Genomic DNA, 14252 nt, shown 5'->3' on the forward strand with positions numbered 1-14252 from the left:
GAGGATACTACAGTATGATAATTCACTGAGTTTAAGACATTGTAGTTTTCTCTGATGTGTTTTTCATTAAGGTTGGGTTGGCCAAAGGGGAAAATAATTTTTAAAGAAAATCGCTAGATTTTATATGGAAAATAATGCCTACCCTCACATGAATTTTGGGCTCACAGGTCCTGATGTTGTCACTTTAGGGATTTGAAGCAAAGCCACATGTTGACCTGAATTTTTATTCCATATCCTGGATGACATGATGTTATTTTCCAGAGTAACAGAGGTATTCAGACTCAGCTCACTTCCAGAATGAAACAGATGACAATAGAGAACTTTGATGCCCCTCCCTTTTCTGTTGTTTTATTCCTTCTCAGTCCATGGTCCTGGATTTTCTCTACAACCATCATTTTTGAGAAGGTAGAAAATGCATCAAAGAAGAAAATAAATATTATAAATTGACTTCTTTTATCAAAATTGAATTTATTCTCATGAAAACTTGAATGCATTTACTTTTTTAAAAATTCTAAGATACTATAAGAATTGAGAAGGACAGAGAAAGGGAAAGGAAAAGGGAAATCTAACCTTATCTCAACGGGAATGTGGGGGAATGAAAAGTGGTGAAAGGGATAGGGAGCTCTGTTTTACTATTAATATAAATGATCTGATGCTATGCAAATTTGATAATATAAGGTTAAGGAATCAAACAGTGGATATAAGATGTTCAATAAAAGAGGCTCAGGTTAATACCAGATAATAACGAGAAGTCATGTGTATTGAAGCTATTCAACAAAGGTGACAAGCTGTATTAAGGACCTAAGGAGTGCTGACCTATAAATTTTATTCCTTGCATATCAATGTATTTATACCATACATTTTATACCTTGCATAAGCACTAAAACTACTTGAGCCTCCTAATGAAGTACTATACTTTGTAAATCTATCCAATATATTAAGTAATCTGATTCAAATGCTGTTTTTACTTGTCTCTTAAATTTAATCTTACATCAAGAAGTTCTCAAGTCTTTGTTTGCAAAGTAGTCGATAAAATTGGCAGAATATTTGTACATTGAATTATAGTATCTGCCTATCTTATACCAATTAAAACTTAAATATTATTTTCCTTTTGTAATGTTTCTTGAATTTAACATAAACATCGTGTATTCTATTCTGTTTTATTTGAACCTTCATTCTTCTAGATAATCCAACAAAACATAATTTTATAATATCTATCTTTATTCCTCCATCTAAACGTAAGAGGATGGTGAAGAATTAGTATATGTGTAGGTATTTACATGCAATTGTTTACATTGTATTTATTGCATTTATTACAATAGATAGATAGATAGATAGATAGATAGATGCCAAATGGATCTTTAGAAATCAGGTACAATAATAGTAATTCCTTGAAAATGTCTTCCAGACATTAGATACTTTTGTTTATCATTAGAATATTTTATTGTCTTAACAAAATTAAGTGACATGAAGTATTATTCTTTCCTCAAAATTGAAATTGATGTTTTAAGAATTGTTATCACCAAAAACTTAATGATTATGGCTTTTAAAAACTATGTGCGTGTAGGCACTCCTGGGTGGCTCAGTCGAGTCGGTTAAGCGTCCAACTTCGGCTCAGGTCATGATCTCCGGGTTCGTGGATTCTGCCCTGCATCCGGCTCTCTGCTGACAGCTAGCTCAGAGCCTGGAGCCTGTCTTCGGATTCTTTATCTCCTTCTCTCTGACCCTCCCTTGCTCACACACACACTCTCTCTCTCTCTCTCTCTAAAAATAAATTCAAACGTTAAAAAAAAAAAAAAAAAAACCTCTGTGTGTGTGTGTGTGTGTGTGTTTGTGTGTGTATAGTAGTAAAAATAGAGTCATCACATGAATAAACTTGTTACGGGAATATTTCTAATTTGTCTATTTTTGTTTTCAGACACAAACATTTGTGTTTTATATCTGAAAGAGATTTTTTTTTAATTTACAGTGTTGGTTAGGAATTCTTTCTTATCAGCTTCTGATTAACATGTTTTTCTCCCTGTGGTTGTGTTGTATTATTTATTTTAACAAGAAAAGCAATGGGATATAATGGAATGAATAGGAGATTTGTATTAAGTTGCAGATTTTACTAACTGTGACATATACTAGGTTTATGATCATAAACAAAGCACATTTTTTGAGGTTTATTTAAAAGTAAATAAAAACACTAAAATATGAATTTTTAAGAAAAATTCATTTATATATGTGTGTGTATTTCCATGCATGTGCATATATCAGACATGTAACCAAATGACTAAGATATCTCTTGATAGATGATAGATAGATAGATAGATAGATAGATAGATAGATAGATAGATAGATAGATATAAAATGAATATGAACACTTATATATTTGTCATCTTCCACAAATTTGATATTATTATGGCCCCCCTTTATACATTGGGACATTTAGACACAAAATGGTTGAGAAAGGTATCCAAGATTTCACCTAAGAAAAAGACACTCAGTTGCAGATACAAACAAGCATACAGGAGGTTTATTTGAATGTGTTCTTGGGACCACCACCTTTGAAAGGTAAAGAAAGGGATAGGCATGGGTAAAGGGAATAGTGAGGCTATGATGCAGTCCATCAAAATCTACATCTGACACCACAGGAAGCTTTGAAAACAGAATAACACTTCACTGTTGTCTCAAATTAAGACAAAAAGTTCACATCTTTATTAGTATGCATTAACCAATCACTAGATGCAACCTTCCTTGGGGAAAAGGTATGATATTTAGTGAGACAAATCTTTTTTAGCTGAGACAGTTCCTAGAGAAGTTGGACACTTGAGTAATATCTGCCAGCAGCACTTCCAACAACAGGCAGAATAATTCCTTCAGTCCTGAAGAAGGATCTGGGTGGCATATCACAGCGCAATGCACTGAACTATCATTCTTAAAAAACAAATGCGGATGAAATGCGGATGAAAGTTAATATCCTATCCCACAGCCATTCTCCACCTTTTTTTTTTCCTAATAGAATCTCAGTTTAGTTGAAATTACTCTAGCAGTTATTTATGTCAGGGAAGATGTTCATATCCCCAGATCCCAGACTCAGAAAAAAAATTTATGGTTAATACAAACAGCTCTTTTCCACTGGGGTTCTGGGAGAGAATTAAATCCTAATGCCCTAAGACATTCATTTTATGTAATAAAGTAACTTTTCGCCTATATATCTGAAATGGTGCTGACTATGTTTTGCCCTTGGAGAAACTGAGGACATAGTGTCTTCGTGTCCTTTATTCAGTGTAAACCTGGTGAGAAAAGGCTGAACCCATCCATGTAGTCTCATTAGCCTTTGCAAGGTGGAAATTCTGAAATAATTATGGCCAATGAAAAGTGAGGGAACATGATTCTTAGGGTATTTCTTGAATGACTTTTCTTATGCCAAAAGGATGGGTCAAGAGAGGGACATTTTCATATTTGTATCTATAAACTAGGATATGAGATTAATTTGCCTAAATATTGAGTTTCCATGTATAAATCTGAAAAAATGCTAAAAATGACATAAACAAAAGATGGAGAGAACACAGATCCTTGAGGATTTCAGTTAATTTAGGAATTTACCAAACCTAGATTCTCCCTATCAATACCCATCAATCAGCATGTGTCAGGTTAAGGGGAAAAACATCTACTATTTAAACACATTTAGAGGTGTTGTTGTTGTTGTTTCTGTATTTGCAGTTAAAAGCATCTTAATTGTCACAATAAGCAACAACATACATACTTATGACTAACCCCAAAGTGGACAGCACTTTCCATTATATATGCTGTCTCCTAAATGCATCTGATGCCAAAGTATATCAGGTAGTGTTTTACAAAACAAACAAATGTATTATTTATATGATGATTTCTACTGCCAAGGATCTACAGAAGCCAGGTAAGGTTTTTGAGGCCCTTTAATGTCTTCTTCATCCATCCATGGGTCTGAGCACATTACTTAGCCATCGGAGGCCTCAGCTTAGAATAATTTCTCCATTACTCCTAGAACTCTACTTTTTGCTACTTGGACCCTAGTGCCCCAGTACCTTCCCACACATACAGTTGTGTTTTTTGTTTTGTTTTGTTTTGTTTTGTTTTAGCAGTGAATGTCATGTATGATGTTCTTTTCAAGAGAAGTATAGAAAGCAAGTATTTAGAAAGTAAATGACAGAGCAGTGTCATTTATTACTGGCTGTATTTCAGATTTAACCATGTGTTAAATTGAGAATTCTGTTCAGTAGACGTGATTCTCAATACTACTATTATTCAAATATAAATTAAGAAAACAAACTAGTTTTAGGCTGGAGATAAAGTATGACAAAATTTAATGGATATTGAAGTGTCAATTCACCATTTTGTCTGAGCCCTTTGTGCCTTTGACACTGTGTCCTAATTCACCAAATGAAAACTGTGGATTTCATGATTTCTAATGCCTTTCCGAATCCAAATTCTGCCAACTTTCTTTCTTCGGTATGAAAATGCTATTGACATAACATCCTATTTTTTCTTACATATGAAACCTCTTTAGAATGCTCAATTTTTGGGGGGCCTGGGCGGCTTACTTGGTTAAGTGTCCAACTCTTAGTTTTGGCTCAGGGCATGATCTCATGGTTCATGAGTTCCCACCCCATGTTGGGCTCTGTGCTGACAGCACGGAGCCTGCTTGGGATTCTCTCCCTGCCCTTCCCCTGCTCCCCACTCTCCCAAAATAAATAAACCTTAAAAAAATTTTTAATGCTAGAATTTTATTTTTTGAAAAGAAAAAAATAGCAATTAACAGGTTGATCTATGAATATTTTACACAGGGTGAGCAAAAAGAACATTCTGGGGGTGCCTGGGTGTCTCAGTTAGTTAACCATACAACTCTTGATTTTGGCTTAGGTCATGATTTTATGGTTTGTGAGATTGAGCCCTATGTCCAGCTCTGCAGTGATGAAGTGGATCCTGTTTGGGTTTCTGTCCCTCTCTCTCTGACCCCCTCCCTCCTAATAAATAAATAAACATTTTTTAAAGAACATTCAGAAATACTTTTAAGAAACACTGTTGTAGAGGAAAAAATCCCTACTAATGCATTTTAATTAAAGTGTTTTTATATTTTAATGGAGACACATTTATGGTTGGAATCATACAGTCATGATTTTAGGGAATAAATGAATTCAGTTAAAATAGCTCACACATACTAGTGACCTGATTTAAATTACAATATAAGATAAAACAAAGAATAAAAAATCTTGGGGAACCTGGTTGGCTCAGTCAATTAAGTATCCAACTCTTGATTTTGGCTCAGGTTATAATCTCATAATTCATGAGATCAGGCCCCTTGTTGGGCTCTGCGCTGACAGTGCAGAGTCTGCTTGGGATTCTCTCTATCCCTTTCTCCCTGCCTCTCTCTCTCTCTCTCAAAATAAATAAATAAGTAAACATTTTAAAAAATGAAATAAAAAAGAAAAATCTTAAGTGGGATACCAACTAAAGTTTTATTTCATTTCTTGAAAAATAAGTAGTTAAAATGTGAGTGAAATCTATGAGTAATTGTACATGTAATGTCATAGGTTATACTTGATAAACTTTGTTGTTTCTTAACATTTTAGTATTAATATTATTGAACATTGCATTGATTCAGAAGATCTGCCATATTTTCCATTATTTATTTAAGGTTATATTAATATGCACTATATAATTCATAATTATTTTCCTTTTTCTTTGGAAATAATGAAATAGACAAATAAGGGCTGTTAAATAAAACTCTCAATTTTTTTCTAGCTTTGTATTCCCAAATTTTAAAGGTATGCTTTGCATATAAATTGTATATAAAGGCAAATTTTATATAGCCTCAAACCACAAAACAAACATTTCTAGCTAAGTTTTAATTATGCTAGATTATGTTTTATATTTATACTTACAGAAAAGAAACTTGATACTTTAAACCTATGTTAAACACTTAATTTGTATGATTGCTTATAAATACTGTGAATCAATTATTTACTAAGAATTGAATTAAAATTGATTACTAGCACAAAAGGTATTCCTGCCCCTTTGAAGCAAATGCATTTATCGCTAATACCTTGTGTATCCACACCCTAAGAGATGGACTAGGGGACAGTTGTCGAGAAAGGCAGTCTCATGCACATAGAACATTCTTCTGAAAGATCTCAAATAGTTTGCTGGGTTTATCACCCTGTATGCGGACATCTTTCCCTGGTTCATGGTCAGTGATGGCTTCTTTATTCTGCTTAAGCATTTGTGTCAATGGCCTTCAGGCAAGCCCCCAACTTTTAGCATTTCAGACTTTAAGAGGGAGGGAGGTATCCTGCACCCGCAACAGGAAATGGGTGTGCATAGGCCAATTTCACCATGTTGCTGCCAGGGTCACCCACTAGTCGTATATACCAACACAAACTGTCAGAGGTGATCTTGCTCTATCTCTTCTCTGTGTGAGTAAAAGTGTTGTCAATCTAGTGTTTGACTGTATTTTTAATTCTCAGATTTGTCCACACTGCGTCTCCAGCAATGCATCAACTACATTTCAAGTTTCCTTGCCCCAGCACTGATTTGTACATAGGTTTCAGCTATGGTAAATTGTACTATATTCACCTGTCTCTCCATTTTGGGGGGCAGTGGTTTGCCCTGTGGCCCAACTTCTCTCATGATCTAAGAAGAGTTGTTACTTTTTCAGTTTATTTAGCTTGCTTAGTTGTTGTTAAGGCAGAGTGATAACTTCCAAGCTTCTTACATGCCAGATCAGAAACCACAACATTTTATTTTGTTACATGAATAAATATACCATGGTAAGCCCTTACCTTGTTCTAGAAGGGCCTATGATTAAGAACTATAAGATTTCCAACTCCTACTTCTCATATTCACTCTTCCCAGTAGAGTAACTATCTTTTAATTACTTGGTGTGAAGAGCCTAAGTAACGTCATTTTGAGATTAAGGCCTCCATTAAGAGCAACCTCGGGCTGCATGTAGCCCCAGTTCCAGGAAAAGCCTCAGATTGTTCAAGGCTAAAGCCATCCTCAGACCGCCCTCAGATCAGCTAATCAAAAAACATTCCTGTGGTTTGAGTCAAGGCGGGGAACTGTAGACAGTTATTTTATACAAACCAGCCAATTTCTCACCGCTTGCCTGAACCCCATGTGGGCCTTTTGAACTCACCTCATAATTGGTCATTTTCAAAGGACACCTCATAATTGGTCATTTTCAAAGGATTCTCAAAAGTCATGATTGGGTTCCACCAAAAGTAATGAACACCTCACAGATACTGAATGGTCAAAGCTGTTACCATGGGTTCTGTACAATTGTAATTAGTGCTTATGTGATGATGCTATACGTACAACGTGTGCACTGTAACACCCCCATCCCTTACCCCATAAAAACCCTACTCACTATTGTTCGAGGCTTCACCTTGCTGCCACTGCACCAGTAGGCAGGTGACCCCCTTCTCGAGCTTGTAATAAAGACCCTTTTGTATTTGCATCGGTGCCAGCTCCTTGGAAGTCTCTGGGACTCGCGATTCGGGCACAACATATACTGTGTAAATTAATTTAGTTACGATGTTTAAACATTAATTTCCTAACTTATAAATGATACAAAAATTATTGGCAGCCAATCTTAAAAGTTAAGACTATGGGTCCTTTGCATAACTCCCCTCCCTCCTCACAAACAGGTATGTCTTATTAAGGCTTATTAAATGGCTACTGATCTTCCTGGGATCTATTACATTATATTCATTATTATCCATCATTCTAAAAGAAACTTATTTAACATGATGAATATCAAAAGCTTTGAGACTGTGTGAAAACTAGAATAAATAAAGATCTAAACTCAATATTTGGTACCTAAATAACAGATATGTAAATGATGGGTAAAATAATGAATTAAATGTAATTTCATTACATTTTAATAGAAAGATAAAACAAATGTAAAATCCTTGAAGAAGGAATAGGGAAAGAATTTCACTGGGTTGAGTAACTTTTGAGTAGGAAAGAGTGAATTAAATGGTTCAGTGGATCTGGCATAAAAACATATGTGCTTGAGATATCCTCCAAAATTTTCAAAGCATTGCAGAAAAGAGGAGAAAGGATCTTAATATGTAACTGAGTAAAGTTTACTGTAAATATGTTGCTAAGCAAACAACCAACTTTGAGTGACAGGCATTTCCAGGTTTTGACAAGTAACTGACAAGTGAAGCAAAGCAAACAGGTCTCCAAGTGACAAACATCAGACAACAGATATTTGACAAAATATGCAGTCAAATTAGTCAGTTTAACTAACAATGTGTCAGTGCCTACTCTGTTGTTTTGCTGAGACATCTAGCAATAAAACAATGTGATTGGTCACATTGCAGTCTTTCTTGTATATATTAGAAGGGAGATGTTTCTGAATAAATATATCTCCACAGAATTCTTCAGAGCTCCAGAGATTCTAATGTGAAACCAATGTCGACATACACTAAAGAGCGTTCCGGCTGTTATCTCCTGATCCAAGACGTTATCCTCGTGGTTCTGATTTGTGATTTTGTTTGTTTGTTTGTTTAGGTCCCGTTTGGATTTTTGGTAAGATGAAACAGATTTTAGAGTTTTAAAGTGCTGGATTTAACCCATAACTCTTGTTTTATTCTCTAGTTTTATTTTGTGAGTAACACTCCTGAAACAATGGTGAATGAGGGAATTAAACAATGCATACAAAGGTGGAAGATAACAGACTGCTTGAGTTATTTTAGTTACTTATTAAATAGTAGTAGCTTAGTAGCAGTGGTTGAAGTTGTAAGCATTGAGAGAGTGTGGGAAGATAGGACTTTGATGATATTTCTGACAGGTGGTGTTTTGGTGACTATAGGCATTAGCAAGTTGAACTTAGACTTGGGTCCAAGGGACAGAAAACAATATGAACCATTACTCTAAAAGCTGAATTCCTTGCTCCCTATAGGTTCCTGAGATACATTCAAGGGTATGCAAATCCAAAAATATTTTATAATAGTTTTTAGATAATAATACTAAGGCATTCTTTTCCTTGTGTGTGTGTGTGTGTGTGTGTGTGTGTGTGTGTTAATTTCTGCATTCCTCATACAAAAGCGGTGGTAGGTAAAACTGACAACTATGCAGCACAAATCAAAACATCTCTACCATCAGGTAGTAATAGTCATTGTATTTTAAACTGTCGCCTATTCACAGGAAACAAACAAGCAAACAAGTTTCTCTAGGAATGTTATAATGAAGCAGTAAAATAATTCACTTTCACATATCTTGAACTTAAGTTAGTATCTTTTTAAAAAACTATTCTCTGTTAAACATTGGAAACATAGTAAAAGCTCTTTTGGACCAAGAGCTGAATAGCATCTCAATACCTACAAACTTTTCTAATGATATGGGTGGTCATATTCATAAATGTGATTATTTTTTATATTGTACCATACAATGTGCCAATATTTGAAAGAGTTGCAATATCATCAGTGATTCAGTGTTTTCCAAATGACCAATTTAGAATGTTACAAAATGAAGCATGGGTATAATATCCATTAATAGTATAAGATAGAAAAATGGATTTTAAAGTAACTGAATATGAAAAATTTTTTAATATGATTTCAGGATTCACTTGCAACTATCCTTGAAGAAATTATCCTTTTTAAGTTTTGATGTATTATCAAAGTAGGGTAATTACAGTCATATGAAGGGAAGGATAAAATATTCCTTCTTTTTCAAACTACATTATCTTTGTGAAGTCATATTTACTTCCTATGCTACAATCAAAACAAAAATATGAGTGAGTATGGTTGAATGTTCAGAGAATTCTACTTAATTTTTTTAAAAAGGCAATAACAAAAAGCTTACACATAATACAGTTCTATTTATATAACATTCTTAAATTAATAAAGTTTTAGGTTGGGCAACAGATTACTTGTTGCCAGTAGCTAAGGAAGTAGTAGGATGGGACAGAAGAAGGTGTGGCTTTTAAAAAGATAATAGGCGAGATCTCTCTGGTGATGAAAATATTGTATTTTGCATTTTCCAAAATATAATAAATCATACCTATAAATTACCCTTATTAATAGTATTATACCTATATTATTTTAAATTTAGTTTTAATTTTATTATGCTTTTTCGTTCCAATATAGTTAACATACAGTGTTATATTAGTTTCAGATGTAAAATATGGTGATTGAACAATTATATACAACATTACTCAATGCTCATCATGATAAATGTACTCTTAACCCCCTTTGCCTATTTCACCCATTCTCCTACCCACCTCCCATCTGCTATGCTTTATTTTAGTTTCTATTTTTTTTAATGTTTTATTTGTTTCTAGGAGAGAGAGAGAGAGAGACAGCGTGAGCAGGGGAGGGTCAGAGAGAGAAGGAGTCACAGACTGAAACAGGCTCCAGGCTCTGAGCTGGCAGTCAGCACAGAGCCCGACGCGGGGCGCGAACCCACGAACCGCGAGATCATGACCTAAGCGAAAGTCGGACGCTTAACCGACTAAGCCACCCAGGCGCCCCAAGCTATGCTTTATTTTAAATAAGTACTCTCAATTAAAGTTCTTGTTATGTTTTACTTTCATCAAGAACATTTTTTACTTGAAGCATACTTCAGAACACATCCTGATACATATAAAACATTCTATCCAAGAAAAATAGAATATACATTTTCTTCAAGTACACACAGAAGAATCCCCTGGTTAAATCACATAAAAAGAAACATAATAAATATTGCAAATTTAAGAAGTCTGAAACCAAACCAAGTATATTTTCCAACCACAAGGATATAAAACTAAAGATCAACAATAAAACAGCTGGAAAGTCTACAATGTAAATTTTAATTATTTAATATGTAATGTTAAACATACTACTGCACAAGCAATGGACCAAATAAGAAATCAAATGGTAAATCTAAATATATCTAAAAACAAGAGAAAAGAAAATACAGTATTCTAAAATCAACAGGATGCTGCAAAAAGAGATGTTAAAGTAAAATTTATGCTATAAACGCTTGTATTTAAAATAAAAAAAAAAAAAAACGTTCAGGGGTGCCTGGGTGGTTAAGTAACCAACTTTGGCTCAGGTCATCATCTCACAATTTGTGAGTTCGAGCCCCATGTTGGTCTCTGTGCTGACAGCTCAGAGACTGGATCCTGCTTTGGATTCTGTGTCTCCCTCTCTCTCTCTCTCTCTCTCTGCCCCTACCCCACTTGTGCTCTCAATCTCTCTCTCTGTCTCTCAAAAATAAATAAATATTTTTAAAAATAAAAAAAATTTAAAAATTAAAAAAAAATTAAAATATTTTTAAAAATTACCACAAGGAACTAAAAAGAAGAAACTTAGCTGAAATTTAGTAGAGGAAGGAAATTTAAAAATCAGAAATAAATACAATAGAGACAAGAATAAATAGTGCTCGCTTCGGCAGCACATATACTAAAATTGGAACGATACAGAGAAGATTAGCATGGTCCCTGCGCAAGGATGACATGCAAATTCGTGAAGCGTTCCATATTTTTAATGGATCAAGAAGATGTGGTTTATCTATACCATGGAATACTACATGGCAATGAGAAACAATGAAATCTGGCCATGTGTAGCAACATGGATGGACCTTGAGGGTGTTATGATGAGCGAAATAAGTCAGGCAGAGAAGGACAAATAACATATGTTTGCACGTATAGGAGGATTAGGAGGAACTTGACGGAGGAACAAGGGGGAGAAGAAGGGCGGAAATGGTGGGGGAAAAGGAGAGAGGCAAACCATGAGAGACTCTTGAATGCTGACAAAAACAGAGGACTGATGGATGTGGGGGGAAGGGGGGATGGGCATGGAGGAGGGCACTTTGGGGATGAGCACTGAGTGTTATGTGGAAACTAATTTGACAATAAACTATTTGTAAAAAATAAATAAATAAATAAATAAATAAATAATAACATAGCATTGAAAATAATGACCATTTCCCCCCTAAAAAAAACAAATAAACAAAACTGGCAATGTTTTAACTACATTAACTAAGAAAAGAAAAACAAAAGAAGACTTAAAAATCAAAATGAGTAATGAAAGAGAAAATGATACAAGAGATAACCACAAAAATACATAGTGTGAGAAATAATTACTGTAAGCAATTATATACTAACAAATCAGATAAATTATAAATAAAATAACAGGTAATTCCTAAAAATGCACAAGTTATCACAAATGAATCATGAACCATGAACCCAAGAAATAGGAAATCTTTTTAGTCCAATACAAAAATTAAAGTTGAATTAGGAATCAAAAATCTCCTGGCATATGTATGGAACCAGAAAAGACCCTGATTAGCCAAAGTAATGTTGAAAAAGTAAACCAAAGCTGGAGGCATCACAACTCCAGACTTCAAGCTGTATTACAAAGCTGTAATCATTAAGACAGTATGATACTGACACAAAAAGAAGTACAGAGATCAATGGAACAGAACAGAAAACTCAGAAATGGACCTATAAATGTATAGCTAACCTAATCTTTGGCAAAGCAGGAAAGAGAATCCAGTGGAAAAAAAGGAGTCTCTTCAGCAAAATGTGCTGGGAAAACTGGGTGGCAACGTGCAGAAGAATGAAACTGGATGACCTCTTACACCATATACAAAAATTAACTTAAAATGGATGAAAGACCTAAATGTGAGACAGGAAACCATTAAAATCCTACAGGTGAACTTAGGCAACAACCTCTTTTACCTCAGTCACAGTTGGTTCTTACTAGACATGTCTATGGAGGCAAGAGAAACAAAAACAAAAATGAACTATTGGGACTTGATCAAGATAAAAAGCTTCTGCACAGCAAAGGAAACAATTAACAAAACTAAAAGGCAGTTGATAGAATGGGAGAAGTTATTTGCAAATGGCATATCAGATAAATGGTTAGTCTCCAAAATCTATAAAGAACTTATCAAACTCAACACTCAAAAAACAAATAACCCAGTTAAGAAAAGGGCAGAAGATATGAATGGACACTTTTCCAAAGAGCACATCCAAATTGCTGATAGACACATGAAAAGATGTTCAACATCACTCTGATGATGTTCAAGATCATCAGATACCACCTCACATAGTTAGAATGGCTAAAATGAACAGTTCAGGAAACAACAGATGTTGGTGAGGATGTGGAGCAAGGGGGACCCTTTTGCACTATTGGAGGGAATGGAAACTGGTGCAACCACCCTTAAAAACAGTATGGAAGTTTCTCAAAAAAATTAAAAATAGAATTAGCCTATGACCCAGCAATAGCACTACTAGGCCTACAAAAATGCTTATTCAAAGAAGCACATACACCCCAATGTTTACAGCAGCACTATCAACAATAGCCAAATTATGGAAAGAGCCCAAATGTTCATTGACTAATGAATGGATAAAGAAGATGTGTTATACATATATATATATATATATATATATATATGTGTGTGTGTGTGTGTGTGTGTGTGTGTGTGTTTACACAATGTATATATATGTATATATACACATATATATGAGAGCAGCAAATCATAATAAGAGGCTCTTAAAGATAGAGAACAAACTAAGAGTTGCTGGAGGGAAGGTGGGTAGAGGGACGGGCCTTAAGGAGGGCACTTACTGGGATGAGCAACGGTGTTATATGTAAATGATGAATCATTGACTTCTACTCCTGAAACCAATACTACACTGTATGTTAACTAACTTGAATTTTAATAAATAAATTAAAAATAAATAAATAAATAAATAAATAAATAAATCTGACAGTACTGAAAAGCCCAAGACCACATGGTTTCCTTGGTAAATTCTAGCCAATATTTTTTTTAAAATGACAATCCTTATCAAAATCTTACAAATAATTGAATAGAGGGAACACACCAAATTCATCCTTGCTACCAAAGCAGAATAAAAACAATACAAAAGCAAAAAAAGTCTATGGTGTCTGATTTAAGATTCCGACTCCAACTTTCTTTTGACATTTGTTTGCATGATAATGTTTCTCTGCTTCCTCAGTTTCAATCTGCGAGTATCTTTAGGTCTAAAATGATATTTTGTAGGCAGCATATAGATGGGTCTTTTCTTATGTTTCTATCCATTCTGATATCCTGTCTCTTTTGAATGGAGCATTTAGTCCATTTTCATTCAAAGTAATTTCAATGAATATGTGTTTATTGCTATTTCATTACTTGTTTTGCCATTGTTTCTGTAGATTTCCTCTGATCCTTTCTTGTCTTTATCACTTTTGGTCTCTCCTTTACATTCAAAGAGCCCACTTTAATATTTC

At 34.4% G+C, this 14252-nt stretch overlaps 1 non-coding gene across 1 annotated transcript; it reads left to right on the forward strand.

The window, feature by feature from the left end:
- The first annotated feature begins 11393 nt into the window (after positions 1-11393).
- LOC120226145 lies at positions 11394-11500 on the forward strand. Its single transcript, XR_005526948.1, has one exon. It is a non-coding gene; the product is annotated as a U6 spliceosomal RNA (small nuclear RNA).
- The last annotated feature ends 2752 nt before the right edge of the window (positions 11501-14252 follow it).

Source organism: Hyaena hyaena, unplaced genomic scaffold (genome assembly GCF_003009895.1).
Source record: "Hyaena hyaena isolate Hyena2069 unplaced genomic scaffold, ASM300989v1 scaffold_1608, whole genome shotgun sequence".
In the NCBI taxonomy this organism is placed as follows: Eukaryota; Metazoa; Chordata; class Mammalia; order Carnivora; family Hyaenidae; genus Hyaena; species Hyaena hyaena.